Source organism: Cupressus sempervirens, chromosome 2, assembly GCF_028749045.1.
Source record: "Cupressus sempervirens isolate cs-2001-9-10 chromosome 2, ASM2874904v1, whole genome shotgun sequence".
In the NCBI taxonomy this organism is placed as follows: Eukaryota; Viridiplantae; Streptophyta; class Pinopsida; order Cupressales; family Cupressaceae; genus Cupressus; species Cupressus sempervirens.
Genome location: NC_143119.1, coordinates 413,775,131 through 413,793,758, shown reverse-complemented (window position 1 = coordinate 413,793,758; position 18,628 = coordinate 413,775,131).

The following is an 18,628-nucleotide window of genomic DNA, read 5'->3' as shown; positions in this document are numbered from 1 at the left end:
ACTATGAAAGTGTCTTTGTCAACCTTGTGGCTTCAATAGTTTATTCTTGTTTTTCCATATCCTCATTTGGCTGAATTGAATTTTTGAACATTTCTTTATCCTCCTTAGGCCTTATGATACTATCTACCCTATCATTATCCTTGCTATCACCAACTTCCTTATCCTTATGCAAGTGCAACTTCAATTTTTCCCCACATTGTTTGAATACATTGTTGACCAATCTCCATGCAATAGTAGAAGGAGCACATGTTTTATTGTGAAAAATTTATATCATGAATGATATGGTTTGGTGTATAACATCCATCTCCTTGATACACAAAACCATAATATTCTCCATAGCTGAAATAATCTCTCTTGAATGATACCCCGTATTAGTCATGACCAAGAAATGATGTAACCTATATTCATAGATCAATTTATGCAATTCCAAGTCTAGTAGAAGGTTAATCTAGTTTTTGAAAACATATTTAGTATTGCAAGCCTCTTTTGAGAATGAGTTCTACTAATGTCATCAAGGTCTTCAAATTTTTCCACTATCAAGTGCAATATCTACTTCGTGTGATATTCATAAGTAACTCAAGGTGTGAAAAATATCATAATGTCACTTAGGTACAAAATAGTCATCAACCTAATCACGTTATCTAAATAGCTTATTTAATTATGTTGCCTTTAGGAAGTTTGATCCCCCTCCATTCCATTTTCATCATTCTTGATTTTCTAGAATAAAGAGCCATACTCTTTTCTTTCATCATGTTTTCTTATTTTTCTCATGTACAAGAACTCAGAGAACATTAACTCTATCACTTTTACATTGTGATTTCTACTAAATTAAGGTGTAACTCAATTAGTGTTTTGCACACATCTAAATATATCCAATAACCTTTAAAACTTGAAGAGGTTATTGATTAAATATTTAATACCTAATTGCTCTTAATCTACTCAACTCTTCATCAAATCTCAAGGTTAAAGGTCTAATTTTTTTCAAATTTTTTGTGTGCCAAATATTGATTTTTATTAAAATTACTATTTATGGAAGATTAGTTTTTTTAAGAGCTCACATGTTACTTAACCAAGCTTGCATATTCTTTATGAATACATTTACCTTATGATTGTTATCATGGATAACTTGGTGTGAAAAAATGTTCAATATTAATGTTGAACTGAAGAAGATTGTTGAAGTATAGAAATGAGGAGATTGATGAAGCCTATCATGGAACAATCATTATTTTGTCACTGATGTCAAACCTACTACTTGCAAGTGAGAAATTTGCTAATTTGATTAGAATCCTATAATTTGATTGATCGATGAAGATGATTTGCAAAGAAAGGTAACAATAGTACCTAGAGAAAGGTTGAGTTATATGGTGTATAAAAGGAGCACTAGGACCAAGTAAGACTTTGATTATATAGTGAATTGTTTATCTACTTAAGGGTACAACAAAAGGATACTTGAGAAAAGTCAAGAAGAAGACTAAGAAAAGAAATGTGTCGGCTAAGCTTGACCAACAAAATAAGTGGAAGTCAAGCAAGTTAGTGTAGGCCAAGAAAAAAGTTAGTTACAATTGAGAAAATTTAGTATGTGTCGAGCAAAGAGAAATCTAGTAGGTGTCAAGAAAAGGAAGTTTAATATGTGTTGAGCACTAGGATGACTTAGTGTATGCTGAAAACAATAGTGTTGATCAAGCATTAGAAGATAGTTATTGCCAAGAAAATAACATATTAGTGCTAAGTGCCAGTAAAATGAGTTTGATCAAAGATTTGATGAATCTAAGCTAATAAAATTGATTTCTTGAATTGTGTGAAGCATGTACAAGATAAGTATGATGAGTTGGTGGCACATAATTCAAGATAAACCATTTTGAGATGAATTTGAAGAGGATTGTAAGGGGATTTTCTAGAAGGGAACAAAATGGAAAAGAGGGTAGATTTGACAAATCTGACCTAACCCTAAGATGGACAATTGTGGTGAAGTGGAAAAAGACCTAAAATATCTATATAAGGAGATAACATGTCATGCTTGACCATTACTTCGGTTAATTTCATATTAAGACTTTATTATTATAAGTATTTATTTGATGTTACATTTTGTTATCTGTTGAATTTGGTTGAAGATGTCCAAGGGACATGTATTTGTGGTTGAACTTATTATTAGAAGTTAGCATGATAAATGTCTAACAAAACAATATAGATATGTTTAAATATAAACATGTTGCGTGCTTTTGGATTTTAGCAAATTTGAGAGATGTATGATTAAAAGGATTGATTATATATATATATATATATAAAGGATTTATATTCCTCATCCCAATGGTTTCGCATGCTCTAGTATTAAAGAGTTATGCATTATTTTTTATCATGCCAAATAATGTGGTAGAAGAAGAGGAAGCCGTATACATGACACTGTGTTCGTTGCAGAAGCATTCATTACATTTTTTTGAACTTTTAATATCACTCAAGGCTTTAGTTGACCAGTACAGCTAGTATGGGGTTTTTTTTGTTGAAATGGAAAGGAAATTTATCCATTTTTTTTCTCGATTCAGTAGCACACCTGTAAGATAATGCCAAGATATCGGCATCATGAAAGGGTTTTGTTTGATGGAGATACGTGCATATGAGACTGAGCAAGATGGGGTTTCTCACCAGAATTTTTGGTTGATATTGTTAGTATCATCTACTTTACTCCTTTTTAAAGACATCTTTGAGTTGGTTGTGTTGGCAGTATGGTATTTGTTTTGGATTCGTAGCCTTGATAGCAAACCTGTAGCAGAGCTCTATCAGTCTACTATGATTTGGTAGGGGGCTTTTCTTTTCCCTAACCTCTTCTATTTTGTATGGGTTATTTTGAAATTTGTAAATAATGTTGTTTGTTTGATAATGATATAAGCTGACGCCCAAGCGTGGGTGCATGCAAGGTTCAACATGATGATGCTAAGTTTTTCATATACCCATACTTGAGTGTGGGTATAGTGTTTTCACTTTGATAAAATAGAACGCATTTGGGGTTTTGTTATATATTGTGGAGTTTGTATCAATGTTTTAGAATCCTCATTTATCGAGCCGATCTCTATGAGAATCATGCCTTGTGATTAGTAATATTATTGTGCTGTCAAAAGAATTGCATTTGATTTTGGGCATAGACGAAGTAGAGCAAATAAGCTTGGGCTTGAACGTTCTGTCAGTCAGGTTGTAATTAAGTCATGTTCACAGTCATTTACCCTGATGAATATACAAACCAGGGCAGGGTATGATAGCAAACAGATTTTGGGAAAACTCTGGCTTGAATAGTAAGTTAAAAGTTAAATAGTCTTCTCATATTCACTAGTAGATTTATTTTATTATATAAAGGAAAATAAGATTTGGCTTTTCGTCAAACAAGTCGCAGGTAATCTTTATGCAGTAGCTTTTTTGCGAAATTAAACCTGTCATTTTTTTAAAGACATAAACATAAATATATGTTGTATAAAGATTTTTGACTATTAGTGAGCTTTTGGTCTTAAACATGGTTTATAGAAATTTTGAGAAATATGAACATGATAGGGCTTTAAATGTGTTCATGGAACTTGGAATTAAGTAAGTATTTGTATCAGTTTTATGGTTTCGATGGTATTAGTAGTATGTTAAACATTATGAAAGCTTGAAACAAACAAAATTTTTATGACTGTAGCTGAGGAAATAGGCATTATATTTAACTATTAATAAGAAATCAAGGACATAGGCATTGTATCAAATAGTTATGCATGGAACTAAAACAAGGTTGAATCAACATTTTATCAGTATAGTGTGATACGCTTATTAAACTACTAGAAAATTTCATGTAGAACAGCCAACACCCTGTTTGAAGTACAATTTGGTTTGAATTCCTTAACAGTTGTACAGGGTTTCCATACATTATTTGGATTTTGGATATTACTGTTAATTGAGACTGGGCAGAAACTTTTTGTCAATTGATATAGATATATATATATATATATATATCTGTGTGTGTGTGTGTGTGTAAACTAGTAATTGAGTTACGTGTGTGTCGCATCTTGTTTATTAGTATATAGAGGATAAATAGTTAGTATGCTAATATTGAGTTAGAAATTGTATTTGGTAATTTGGAAATAAGATTATTTGAATATACGGTTTCATTGATTATGTTCGTTTTGTTTAAAAACATCGATAGAGCTTAAACTAATCAGTAAACTGAACGTTGTAGAAATCTGTTAAGATGATCTAATTTGATTTGTTATGAAGGTTTTTTTTAGACATACCAATGATATATATATTATGCTTTTGAGATGAAAAATTTATGAATTAGAAGATATTATTCTAATGATGTTATTCTATCCATTATTGAAATGAAAATTGTTTTCAAATAAAGGAAGGATTATGATATATGATGATATAATTTCATTTTAAATAGAAGTATCATATGTATTTTGGTTCTGATATCTTGGTCTATTTAATGATAAATTAAGATGATTATTTCAGTAGGAAGTTGTGTTATAGTATTAAGATTTCATAAATACTGTTAAGTTGAGTTAGCAGTTTAATGGTAATTATGCCATCTTGGTATTATAAGATTTGTTCCTATTGCTGTAATGATCTAAATTTACCTTTGAAAAATGTTAGAATAAGATAGGTTGCAAATGGATGAAAAATGTAGTATCATGTGGTATACTAATTTGATACCTGATGCATGTGCATTCTTAGTAAATCTATTTGATGTGTATTTTAAGAAAAGTCGTAATGAACATATATCATGGTGGTTGAATCTAGTTAATCCTTTTTAGTTATTTAATTTAGTGATAACATTAAAATGAATTGGGTGGGTTAATTTCAAATTATAAGATAATTGGCCTACCTATGACTTAAACCTATATGGTTAAGTACAGAGAATAAGGCAAGTCTCTGTTACGTCGTATGACGAGTATAATAGAGAGTACCACTATGAGAAATCTAAGAGCATACCAAACATGGATACAGAATCTTGGTACCATAGTGATGACACCTCAATATATATATATGAATCATTTACAGGATTTTCTTAGTGCGAGTTTAATTTTTGCAATGATAAGTAGATGTTACTTCTTGCATAATAATTTTGGAACTGCATTTTGTTAAGTAGTTCAGATATCTATAGTATGTTTATGTATATGTAAATCTTAACATTTATGCAGGTGGATGACGCTTTTTAACTCAGTGTATACTGAGTCCTCTTTGTGTTATGTTGCATTTCTATGTATTTACAGGTGCTTCAAGTTGAATTTCATGTACCTAAGGATTCTGTTGAAGCTATATCTAGACTTAGAATTTTAGATACTTGTAGGATTCATTTGTTAATCATAGGCAATTATAAATGAAACTATGTTCATCATTATTGTACTAAACTCATTATGTATTGACATCATTATGGAAATTTATTTAGATGATATATTCTTATATTTTGAAGTCTACAAATTGAGAATGATTCAATCATTGTACTTGTTCTTGTAATATGTTGATTAAATTAAAAAAAAATTATGGTTCTTTATGTTTATTCATGGTTTAGTTTTATCTTTGTTAGTGGATTGTTACATAACACGCCAGAATCAAAGTGGCATAGCATGAACTAGAGAGAGACAAGGAGTCTTGAGGTGTTGTTTCATTTGGTAGCTGAAGGAATGAACCTATATTTGACATACTAAGCATGAAGGCTTAAGGAGGTGAAGGCTTGAAGGGTAAAAAACTTGCCAGAGATGAAGGCTATTGAATGCCAAGTAAATCAAGGATTGAATAAGAGATCTGTAATATATAAGTGAGTTTTTTTTTTTATTACATTAATCCCTACAATTACTTTATGAAAAATTTATTAGTATGGATAAATCCTTTGGATTAAGGTTGACCTAATAGTCATGAGTAAATCCTTTAACATAGTGACATTCTAATGTAATGTTCTAAAGTCCTCTAACAAGGCTCACTCCTAATAGGTTGATTGAAATCCTTCAATTAAAGTCACATTCAATAGTGTGCATTGTAACCTTTAACAAGGTTGGCTCCTCATAGAGCTCACTTTAGAAGAGTGAAAATTGGTAGCATGTTACTAGTGGATTTTCCCAACTTGGGTTTCCACATAAACTCCTTGTATCAAATTGTATGAATGATTTTGTGGTATTTCATGTTTACATTTCTTCAAAGTTCATTTGACCTAGGATAGTAATATACTATGATTTGGGATATTGGATGATCAATACATGCACACATATTTGTTAAGTACTAAAAAGTTTTATCTGTACATTTGGACCTTGGATAACTGATTCACCCCCCCCCCCCCCCCCCCCCCTCTTAGTTATTCTAAAGTATTCAAATAGTTCATATCATATTTTTATTAAATGTTTACCAAGTCCTATCCTAGTGAGTTTATGTCATCTACTCTGTCAAAGAAACTAAAGAAAAGTATCAAAAAATGAATTCTTAGATCCTTTATAAATAGATTTATTTGACCTATTAAATAACTGATGGAAGCTAATGTTGCTTGACTCTAGTTTTAAAATTTTCAATCAATCGGCAATTATATTTTCTATAAAAAAAAAGTATTAGGTAAAATAACAATATCCTTGAGATAAAATTATTTGTGTGACATTATGCTATTTTTTATGATTTTATTGTATTGGTTAATTATTTCATTATTTCATCAAAAAAGGATTATCTATGGATCTCTATTACTCTTTTCTCAAGCTAAAACCTCCTTTGCCTAAAGCTTTTGCAGGAGCTAAGCTACCCTACAACTCTTGTATTTATAACTACATCATCATAATCATGAAGAGTGAGACAAAACTAGGCCCACAATTCAAGAAAATATAGGGAGACCTTAAACCCTATAATCCTATTTATTTCAAAAAATGTAGCATGAATTTTATTTTCATCCTTTAGTATAGCAACTCTAAATCTATATGAATATGGAAGGGTTGGGTCCAATTATATGACCATGTTTAAGTCCATCATTTTTTCTTTTTTATAGTAGTACATAGATATTTCCTGATACATCCATCCTTGTTGGCTTATAGCAAGAGATTAGACCATTAGCCTCTTTGTATGAAAAATACATGTCCCTGCTTAAACTTTTCTCTTTCCATACCAACTAATGAGTACACATGTCTTGCTGCTACAACGACTTCAAAATTATTTTGTGCATCCCCATAATATTCTTTTTCTAGCATCACATAAACCAACTAATGCAATGTAAGAGCTCTTTATCTATGTGATGAAGAACTCTCTCCTAAACTCTCTAAGAGATTAATGAAAGCATCTGATATCATATAATTATCCATTCCTATATGTCTTAAAAAAGAATATAAAGAAAAAGAAGAATATCCAACCATGGCTAGTCTTTCCCACCTTTTAACTTTGATTAAAAATTTAAAACCTAGGGTTTCTGTAAAAATTTTGGTAGTTCACTTGAAAAGGCCTATAGGCCAGAAGAAACAAGTACTTTTTCATTTTCCTTTAGACCATACTCGATGAAGACCTCTTCATCATGCATATTATAAATAAGGCTTGCCTGATGTTGATCACAGGAAGACTTCATGTTTTCACATTAAAATTTGTTGGTAAAAGCTCAAGCACAATCTCCAAGGGAAACTAAAGGAGGAGAAACACTAACAACAAATCACTTTTGCTATTAAATAAAGAAGAGAAAACATGAAAAAAAAAATTCTATGCTACTAAGTAACACCATACATTGGTAGTAGGTTAGGCATTGAAGAATGTGTGTTGTCCTTCCCTAATATAAATTGATTTAGTATCTTCTGTTGCTGCAGGTGATTGTGTTGTTCATGCAAATGATTTTTTGTTAGTTGTCCATGTAGATGATTTTTTTGTTGCTACAAATGAATGTCATATTTTCTCTAAAACAATATTAAGGCACACAATTGTATATATTCTAGTTTTCTTTACCTATTTCTAAGAATTTTCTATTTATAAGATTTTTCAATTCTTCTTTTACTTTTCTTCATATTTGAATTGAACCTATCTTTAATCTACTCAATGCAATTGCATCACTAATTCCTTATGAGATAATATTTTTTTTCTCTTCATAATTCTTACAATGGAATGTTTTCTTTTATATTATATGTGAGTGCTTGAAGTTTGATCATCCTCTTGTTACAAGATAATTTTTCATTGAATTCAAATTAGTCTATTGATGCCATGGCTTGGGTTTCTAGTAATTTACTTAGAATTTTATATTTAGATCAACTTCCAAATTCAACTAAGATTTAACTTATGGAAAAATTAACTTCTCTCTTTTATTGTACAAAACTATTGCACTTGCATGACAAGGGGTTCCATGTATTTCAATATCACCTTGGTCAAATAATCCAATAATAATGCATGTTCCTACAAAATATTTCCATGCTTACATTATCTTTATATTTTATCTATTATAGAACTCTTTGAATAACTCTAAATGTCTTGTCATTTCAACAAGATAAACAAGAAAATTGGGAGATGTGTAGCTTGGCCATAATCCAAATGTCAAAAATATTACAAAAAAGTCTATTCTAGCACATGGATGAAGAGGATTCAAACTGAGGTATTCCTCATAATATAATTAGGTTTTAATTAACAATGACTAATAAGTAAGCATACCTTCCATTTTAGAAGTAAAATGTCTTTTTTACTCATACTTCAACTTAATTATCACATTTTTATAATCAACATTTGAACTTCTATAGGAAAGAAACCTGTCTGCTAGCTTCTTCCTCTAAAAATCTGCACCCAAGTCTCTATCATAGATTTAGGAAAAGATCTCTGCAATATTCTTAAGGGAATCTTTAACCTCTAAATATATCATGTTTCTATTTATCAAAATATTGTCACAATATGTGACTAGCAATATGGGAATCTTTAAATCTTTAACTTTGCATTCCAGCATGAAACTTCTACCATCTTGCCATACCATCTTTGATAGGAACTTGGATTCCATACAACTCTTGTTTGATAGTGGAAAGTATAGGAGGGTTGATGAAATCCAATGCTTGTTGGAACCAAATGATACTCCAAACCTACATCCTATTCGAATCTAGTGTGCAAAAGTCCTAACATTGATTGTACCTTTATGATTTTGATTCACTCATAATTTGATGTAAGAGCCAAAATATTTAGATTTTGGGAACCACTCTACTCTAAGGTCACTATAGAAAAAAATTATATTCTAGTTTTTATGAAACAAAAAAATATGAGAATCAATTGTACACTTTCTATATTTCCAAATAACTAAATTTCAAAGATATTGTGCATCTAATTTCTATGGCATTTAAGTTTTTTTTCTTTGTACTATTTGTGAGTCATGATTAGATGTTTAAACAAATTTTGACAATGGTGATGTTTAATTAATATGTTCATTGATATTTCTAATTGTATGATGTAGAACTTAAGGAGAAACATGCATCATGTAGATAGAGGAAATTTAGTTATTTCTAAGTACAATAATAAATTATACTTCCATCTAAGAAAAAATCAAGATAAAGGTACACTAATTATATATATAAACTAGGTATAAATCACTAAATAAGTGATTGGAATTAACTCAAAAGATAAGAACCAAGACAACGTAGAAGATTTACACATTATGTGATCATTCTTTAAAGGGTGCTAGCTCAATAGAAGAGCACATGCTTTACAAGTAGATGGATGGTGATTTGATTCCATTGTGCCCTATTATGACCAAATACACTATTAAATATGCTACTAAATATTTGATCAAATATACTACTAGATATGTTATTAAAATACCATTAAATATGTGACTAAATATACTAAATTATTGGCATTATAAGAGAAGTAATTGAGAGGGGAGGGGTGAATCTATTACTAATAAAAGAAATCTTAGATCCCTTAGATGTAAATACAAATCAAAATTTTGATTAAACTATATTTTGTTGTAACTTGACAAACATAGATGCACTCGATATACACTAGCAAATGTTGTAACTCCATAAACACTAAAATAACTTGGTGACTACTTAACATGAAAATATTAAAGATATTATCTATGATTAACCTTATTTAACTTAGTTTCATACACATAAAAGAAATAGCATAAACATAAGTGACACCAAGGTTTAACATAGAAACCCAATTTGGGAAAACCACCAATTGCAACTAGTTACTAATTTTCACTCTTCTGAAGTGAGCCCTATTAGAAGCCAACCCTGTTAAAGGTTACAAAAATATTATTAGATGTGACCTTGTTAGAGGATTTAATGACCTTATTAGTAGTGCTCTTGTTAGAGGTATCTAGATGCTTTAATCTTGAAATGTCATCTTTTTAGAGGATTTACAAATACTTGTTAAGCCAACTTAGTTAAGAGATTTAGATCATTGCTGCAATAGTTAGAAAGTAACAATGAGATGACCTAATTTATGATGCAAATAAGTTGCTGATTATAGATCTCAATTTTGGCCTATATACTTGATCCTTCCTTATTGAATGTATCGTTGCAACTCAACAAGGATATTCTGTGTATCCTTCCAATTTGCTTCCTCTAAGTATCATCAAATCTTATATTATGTTCCACACATTGAATCCTCAACTTGACCTCATATTTATATCTTACACATTTTCAATTTGGCTTGAATACAACTTAAAATAATTAATATTCATCTCCTCATTCAACTAGAAACAACAAATAGTTGAATTGAACTCAATATGCCAAAACAAGAAAATCCTTCGTTAGCCAACCATACTCAGTAGACACTAACTCAAAAATGATTATGTTGTATTAACAAAGTGAACTCGGTTAATAATGCATATTCACAAATTTCCTTTGGTAACTAAGTGATTTTAGTTAACACTAGTTCCATCCAACATTTTCTTTGTTAACAAAGTGAGCTTAGTTAACACTCAACTTTTGCAAACTTTCTTTTTTCAACCGAGTAAACTTGGTAAACATGATCTTCTAAACTTGGAAAACTCTAGAATGCTTGATAGATACAAGAAACTATCTTCAACACCCAATTGAGCTTGGCATGCATTGAATGGAAATGATATGACATTTTGTGTAACATCAAAGACAACACACAATTAATCAATTGCTTTCAATAGTCTCCCTCTTTGGCATTGATGGTAACACAACATGTCATAACACAAAAAAAATTAGAGCAAGAATAAATTAAGAAACATATCCTTAGTTTCATTCTATTTCTCATCCATGAGAACTCCCTCTATCAGTATGAACTCCCCCTACCTTCAATTTCACCCTTTGTCAACAAAACTCTTTCTTCATCATCTTCTTCTAATAGAAAACTTTCCTTCTTTGATATCTCCCTCTTTATAAAATTTATATGAGATATAATAGAAAACTTATCCCTCTTTGACGTCTCATGCCAAAGACAATATTTAGTGAATAGCAATACACCTCATGTAATGATTCATTTGCAATGTGTCTTGTCAATACTACAGCAACTGTCTAATTTTCAAAATGTTCTAGTTGATACATCACTATTCTACATTTAGTGAGCTTCAAATAGGAGAATGACCCCTAACTTACCTCTTAGATAAAAAAATACATCCTTAGGTAATGGCTTAGTAAATATATCTATAATTTTCTCTTTAGTATTCACATATTCTAATCTTACCTCTTTATTTTGTACCAATTCTCTCAAAAATGATATTTTATAGAAATGTGCTTGGTCTTGGTGTGCATCATAGGATTCTTGGACATATTAATTTATTGGTGTTATCATAGAAGAAAACCACTAGATCCTTGATCTCTATCTTCATACCTGCCAATAATTGTTTAAACCAAACAACATTTGAACAATTAACTATTGCTGCCACATATTTTGCTTGTATTGTGGACTGAGAAATACAATTTTTCTTCTTGCTTGTCCAAGACACTAGTCTTTTACCAAGAGAGAATGCTCCACCACTTGTGCTCTTTCTATCATCACCACTTCCTACCCAGTGAGCATTTGTGAATTCTTTCAAATCCAAATTGCCTCCCTTTTTGTACCATAATACCTCATCATTCTCTTGATCGCCATCATGTGATTTTCTTTTGGATTTACTAAGAATCTTACCACTGTATCAATTGCTAATGCAATATTAGGCCTTGTGTACACTACATATTATAAGTTTCCAACCATTGATATGTATGTGGTTTGGTCTACCTCTTTAGAATCATCATTTTTGAAAAGCTTATGTCCGCTAGACATAGGTGTTCCAACAAGTTTTGAATCTTCTAACTCAAATTTCTTTAGTATCTCCTTGATATATTTGGATTGAGTAATGTAAATACCATCTTTCTTCTATTGGATCTGAAATCCAACAAAGAATTTTATCTCTGCAAACATAGACATCTCAAATTCTTTACTTGTCTTTTCTAAAAATGCTTTGCATAAGTCATCATTTTATATAAATTAAGTGCCATCCACAAATATTTTTTCCAACACAGTCTTCTTGTCTAGTCCTTCTTTGATGTATAGACTATTGTTATCATTTATTTTTTGAAAACCAATCTTTATCAAGTAGTTATGAAGTCTTTCATACCAAGCTCTATGAGCTTTATTGAGACCATACAATGATTTGTGTACTTTGTAGACCATATCTCTTTTGCTAGGATCTACAAAACCTTTAGGTTGTTCTTTGTAGACTTCCTCATCAAGAATTCCATTCAAGAATATAGATTTTACATCCATTTGATATACTTTAAATCCTTTGTGTGCTGAATATGATAGTAAAGTTCTAACACCTTATAATATTGCAATAGGAGAAAAAGTTTCACCATAATCAATACCTTCTTCTTGAGAATAACCTTTACAAACTAACATTTGTTTATTTCTTGAAACTTTTCCATCTTCATTTAGCTTATATCTAAATACCCACTTTGTGCCAATTACATTTTTATCATTGGATCTTGGAACAAGAGTCCAATTCTATTCTTCTCTATCTATTCTATTTCTTCATTCATAGCTTTAATCCAACTTTCATTATCCAAAGCATCTTTAACATTTCTAGGTTCAAATTCAGCAAGCAAACATGTACCTTCCAATTTATTTCTTGTCATTGTTTCATCTAACTTGTCCCTAATGATATGATTAGGTACATGGTTATTTCTAACATTTCTTGCTAATACAAGTGTATGCATGGAATGTAGCCTATGTTTAACACACACACTTCAACACGATATTTATATGTGGATTCATCCTGGAATGAACTTGAGATTGTTCACCCAAGAAGAGCCCTACAAGATGACCTATTTCCTTTTATCTAGGTGGATTTTGCCTACTTATGCTCTCAAATTTGAGGTAGAGGCAATCAGACCATGCTAGAACGAAGTATTTTAGAACGCAATTGAATCTAATTGATGTGCAATTACTTCTATATGAAAGATACAAGTAATCTAATAACATATAAAACAAAGATTAACTAGATGTATGCATATTAAAACTAAAATGATTCTTAATCTAAGAAATGAAAGTGTATGCTAATAATCAGTAAATAAGTGTACAATTCATCAAATTTTTGATAGCAATTCACTTCAACCCCTATAATGACGAATTATGAGCCTCTTAAATAGAATTCCTAGAATCCATCAATGGTTGAGTTCAACTTAGATTGATAGTTAGGATTGAAGCAAAGATTTAGTTAAGATGGAAACTTCCTTGTGTAGGTGAAGTGAACTGTTTCTAATCTAAGTGTGATGATTAGTTAACTGAACTTGTCATGGGTGTGAGATCAAGTTAACTAGATTGATTCCAATTCGAGAGATAGTTCACACAAAGTTTCCATTTAGAACTGAAGAGAAGATTTAGGAAAGATATTTAATTTAATAAAATGAGATATGACCTCATAAATACCTTTTATATTTAATTAAATAATTTCATTCATTTAATTAGAATAGGCATATTTATTAAATTAAATAAATTTAATTCCTTAGTACATTATCCTTAGGTGACAATTTAATTTAATAAAGTATAAATACTTTAGATTAAATTAAATTTAAACCAAATAGGTTTCAATGCAACTAATATGAGTAAATACTATAGGAATTAAATAATAAGCATGATGAATGTAGATAAGGGTTTTCTACATCTGACAATTAAGTCAAGTAGTGACAATTAGAATGAGAATTGCATAATTAAATAGGACTTTAGAATTGATCAGATAGATTGGAATTGGTATAATGGCAATGAGCCAATTTTTGGGTATTACAACAAGTACTTTGGATTTAGAATTTGTTCCACTAACCTCTTCATGATCTTGTATATCAAGCTCGGGTCCCACTCTCTATGACTCAAGTCCATCAGACTTGGTTTTCTCTGGCACTAGCTTAGTAGCTTCTAACTATGACTCAGGTCCTTCAAACTAAGACTCTAGTTAAACTAGTTGCAGCTTAGTAGATTTTGGAGACTTTGGGGACTTGGGAGGTGAGGCCTCCTAACTTCTTGATAGATTTGGCAATGTATCAGGTTCACAATAAACAAAATTTTTGTAATCCTCAGGTTCTCTGTTACTTTCTTCTTCACTCTTTTCTATAAATTCATCAATTTTGACATCTATAGTTTCTATGGTCTTATGAGTAGTTACATTCAAACATTTGTATGCTTTACTTCTACAAGAATATCCTAAAAATATGCATTCATGACCTTTGACATCAAATTTTCCTTTCTTAGATTCCTTTAAGATATAACATTTGCTACTGAATGCTTTCAAGTAACTTACATTGGGTTTGTAGCCATACCATATTTCATAAGGAGTTTGATTTGAGTCTTTCTTCAATTGTACTCTGTTCGAGGTATGCAGTACAATTTTGATTGCTTCCTTCTATTATTTGATTGCAACACTATTCTATTATTAAGGTTCTTGCATAATCCATGGTGGATATGTTCCTTCTTTCAGCTATACCATTTTGTTAAGGTGTACCAGGGGCTGATACTTGTCTCTTAATTTATTTTTCAATGCATAATTCATTGAACTCATTGGAAATCAATTCACCTCCTCTGTTTGATCTCAAACATTTCAGCTTCTTTCTAGTTTCTTTCTCTACTCTTTCCAAATACCACTTAAACTTTTAAAAAGTTTCAAATTTTTCTTTTAAATACATCACAATCATCATTCTAGAGTAACCATCAACAAAAAGAATAAGGTTTTTATCTCCAGTATAACTCTCTATTCCAATAGATCCACATAGGTTTGTATGAACCAACTCCAAGACTTCTTCTAAATGATAGTTCTGGTTTTTGAAACTAATCTTTCCTATCTTACCTATTTGATAATTTTTACATAGACACATGTCAAGTTTCCTCAAACTAGGAATACCTCTGACTCTTTTTTTTTTTCTTATTTTCACTAGATTATCGAAGTTCACATGATGCAACCTTTTATTCCATAACCAACTTTCTTCTACTTGAGTAATAAAACATGAAATTTCACTAAGATCTGGGTAGAATAGGTTACCTTTTGTTTGTTTTCCAGACCCAACTAGATTTCTTTTTCCATCTAGTAGTTTGGCCTTCCCATTCTTAAATTCTACCTTGAATCCAATGCTATTCAAATATGCCACACTCAGTAGATTATTCTTTAGCCCTTCAACCCAATAAGAATTATCACATCTAATTCCATTGGTTAGTGAGATACAAACTTTTCCATTTATGCAACAAGGTTCATTGTTTCCAAATGTCACACTATAAACATCATAATTTTTCATGTGTTCAATTTTTTTTAATCACCAATCATATGATGTGAGAAGCCACTATGAATAATCCATGTATCATTTTTGCTAACATGAGAGATAAGTGTCATTTTGTCTCCTTCATCATTAGATTCATCATTTATAGAAATATAAGCCATTTCATTATCTTCTCTACTAGTTGAATCTTTAGCTATGAAACAAGATTTCCTACCTTTGTCCTTGTAGTCTTTGTATTTTTTGAAATCCTTCTTTCCTTTGAACTTTTTGTGCTTCTTTTCATCTTTGTCTTCTCTATTTGGGCAGCAACAAACAATGTGTCCAACTTCTTCACAAGATAAATAAATTAGAGGAATCTTACCATTATACTTTCCTTTACTTTTGGGATACCTTCTTGAAAGTGATGTTTTAATGGCTTCACGATCATTATCAAAACTATCTTCCTCTTCACCTTCATATTATTTTCTTTTAGAAATTTTAGCTTTCTTCTTGAGTGATACCTTGTCTTCAAATGCAGACTCAAGATTGCTAGAACAAGGAATGTAATTATCATAGGTGTCTAGCTCAAATGTTGTCAACCTTCCAACTAGTGCATCCAAAATTATCTTGTTATTTGGATCACATCTCATCTCTTGAATAGAAGATACTTTGATTGCATAGATAGGAAGAAGAGTTTTGAGTACCTTTTTTACCACTATTACATCATCAATTATTCCTCAAGAGGCTTTGATAGCATTGACACTGGCTTTGATTCTATCAACATATTTTGTAATGTTTTCATCTTTTCTCATTTTCATTTGATCAAACTAGCCTCTTAAGCTTTCTGCCTTGGCTATTTTTAAATTATCATAACCTCCATAGATATCCTTTAGTTTGGTCCACATTTCATGAGTAGTATCACATCCTTTGACTTTGTCAAATTCACCATAGTTAAGAACTAATGCTATATCAATCATCATGATATTATGACTTTTCTTTTCAGCAATTTCTTTTGTAGGAATTGTACTAGGAGGAGCCTTATAAGAAGTGTTTAAGTATTTCAAACCTATATCTACAATGATGGTTGCTAGATGCAATTTCATAAGTTCCTTCCATGCTGCAAATTTGTCTATGTTCAACTTTGGGATCTCCCTTTTGAAAGACATCCTGATCTTTAGCTTAGATCCTTGAAACCTTTTCTGCAAGTACCAAAAATTGTCATACCAATTGTTGGAAATATAAGAGGAGTAAATGAGAGGGAAGGGGTGAATTAGTTACCACTAAAATAAATCTCAGATCGCTTAGATGTCAATACAAATTAGAACTCTGATTAAACTATATTCTATTGTAACTTGGCAAACATACATGCACTCGATATACACTAGCAAATGGTGTAACTTGATAAACATTGAAATAACTTGGTGACTACTTAACATGAAAATATTTAAGATATTATCTATGATTAACCTTCATTAACTTAGTTGCATACACATAAAATAAATAGCATGAACACAAGTGACTCTAAAATTTAATGTGGAATCCCAATTTGGGAAAAACCATCAATTACATAGTTATTGATTTTCACTCTCATGAAGTGAGCCCTATTAGTATCCAACCCTGTTAAACATTAAAAAACACACTGCTAGTTGTGACCCTATTAGATGATTTAATCACCCTATTAGGAGTGGCCTTTTTAGAGGTCTTTAGACACTTCAATCTAGAAATTCCACCTTGTTAGAGAATTTATGAATAGTTGTTAAGCCAACTCGATTAAGAGATTTAGATCACTGCTACAATGGTTAAAGAGTAACAATGACATGACCTAACTTTTGATGCAACTAAGTTGTTGATTACAGATCTCAATTCTACTTCCTAATTGAATGTATATTTGTAGCTCAACAAGGATATTTTTCTTATCCTTCTAATTTGCATCCTCTAAGCATCATCAAATCTTCTATTATGTTGCACACATGCAATCCTCAACTTGACCTTGTATTTATATCTAACACATTGTCAAGTCAGCTTGAATACAACTTAGAATAATTAATATTCATCTCCTCAATCAGCTAGAAGCAACAAATAATTTAATTGAACTCAATATGCCAAAACAAAAAAATACTTCGTTAGTTGACCATGCTCGGTAGACACTATCTCATAAACAATTTTTGTATTTTAATTGAGTGAACTTAGTTAACTTTGCATATTCACAAAGTTCTTTTGCTAACCAAGTGATCTTAGTTAACACTGGTTCCATCCAAAAATTTCTTCATTAACCAAGTGAGTTTGGTTAACACTCAACTTCTACAAACTTTCCTTTGTTGACCAAGTGAACTCGATAGACATAGTCTTCTGAACTTGTCAAACTCTTGAATGCTCAATAGATACAGGAAACTGTGTTCAACACTCAAGTGAGCTCAACATACACTAAATGGTAATGATATGACATTTTCTGTAACATCAAAGGCAATACACAATTAATCAATTGTTTTCAACAATGTGATTAAATATATGATTAAATATGTTACTAAATATACTGCTAAATATGTGACTAAATCAACTATCAAATATACAACTAAATATGTGATTAATTATACTACTAAATATGTGGCTAGCCACATGATTAGATATACTACAAAATCAATTAGTAAATATACTACTAAATGTATCACTATACATACTACTTAATATACAACTAAATCAATGATCAAAATTAATGATCAAATACATGACTAAAATTACTTAGTGTTAAATTTAGTAGTGTTATAAATGACTGGATATTAACTACTATTAGTCACGTGACTAAGTATAATCACATATATACAAAATTTAGTGGTTTTTTTGGTCACATATTTTTATTTTTGTACTAGTTTACATAGGAACAAAAATTGAATACATAGCTCACTCCATCAAACCAAGGAAGAATGAGAAATAATAGAAGAACCCCACTAATATAGATAAGGGTGAGGTGATAGGTATCTAGAAAAGTGGGCGAA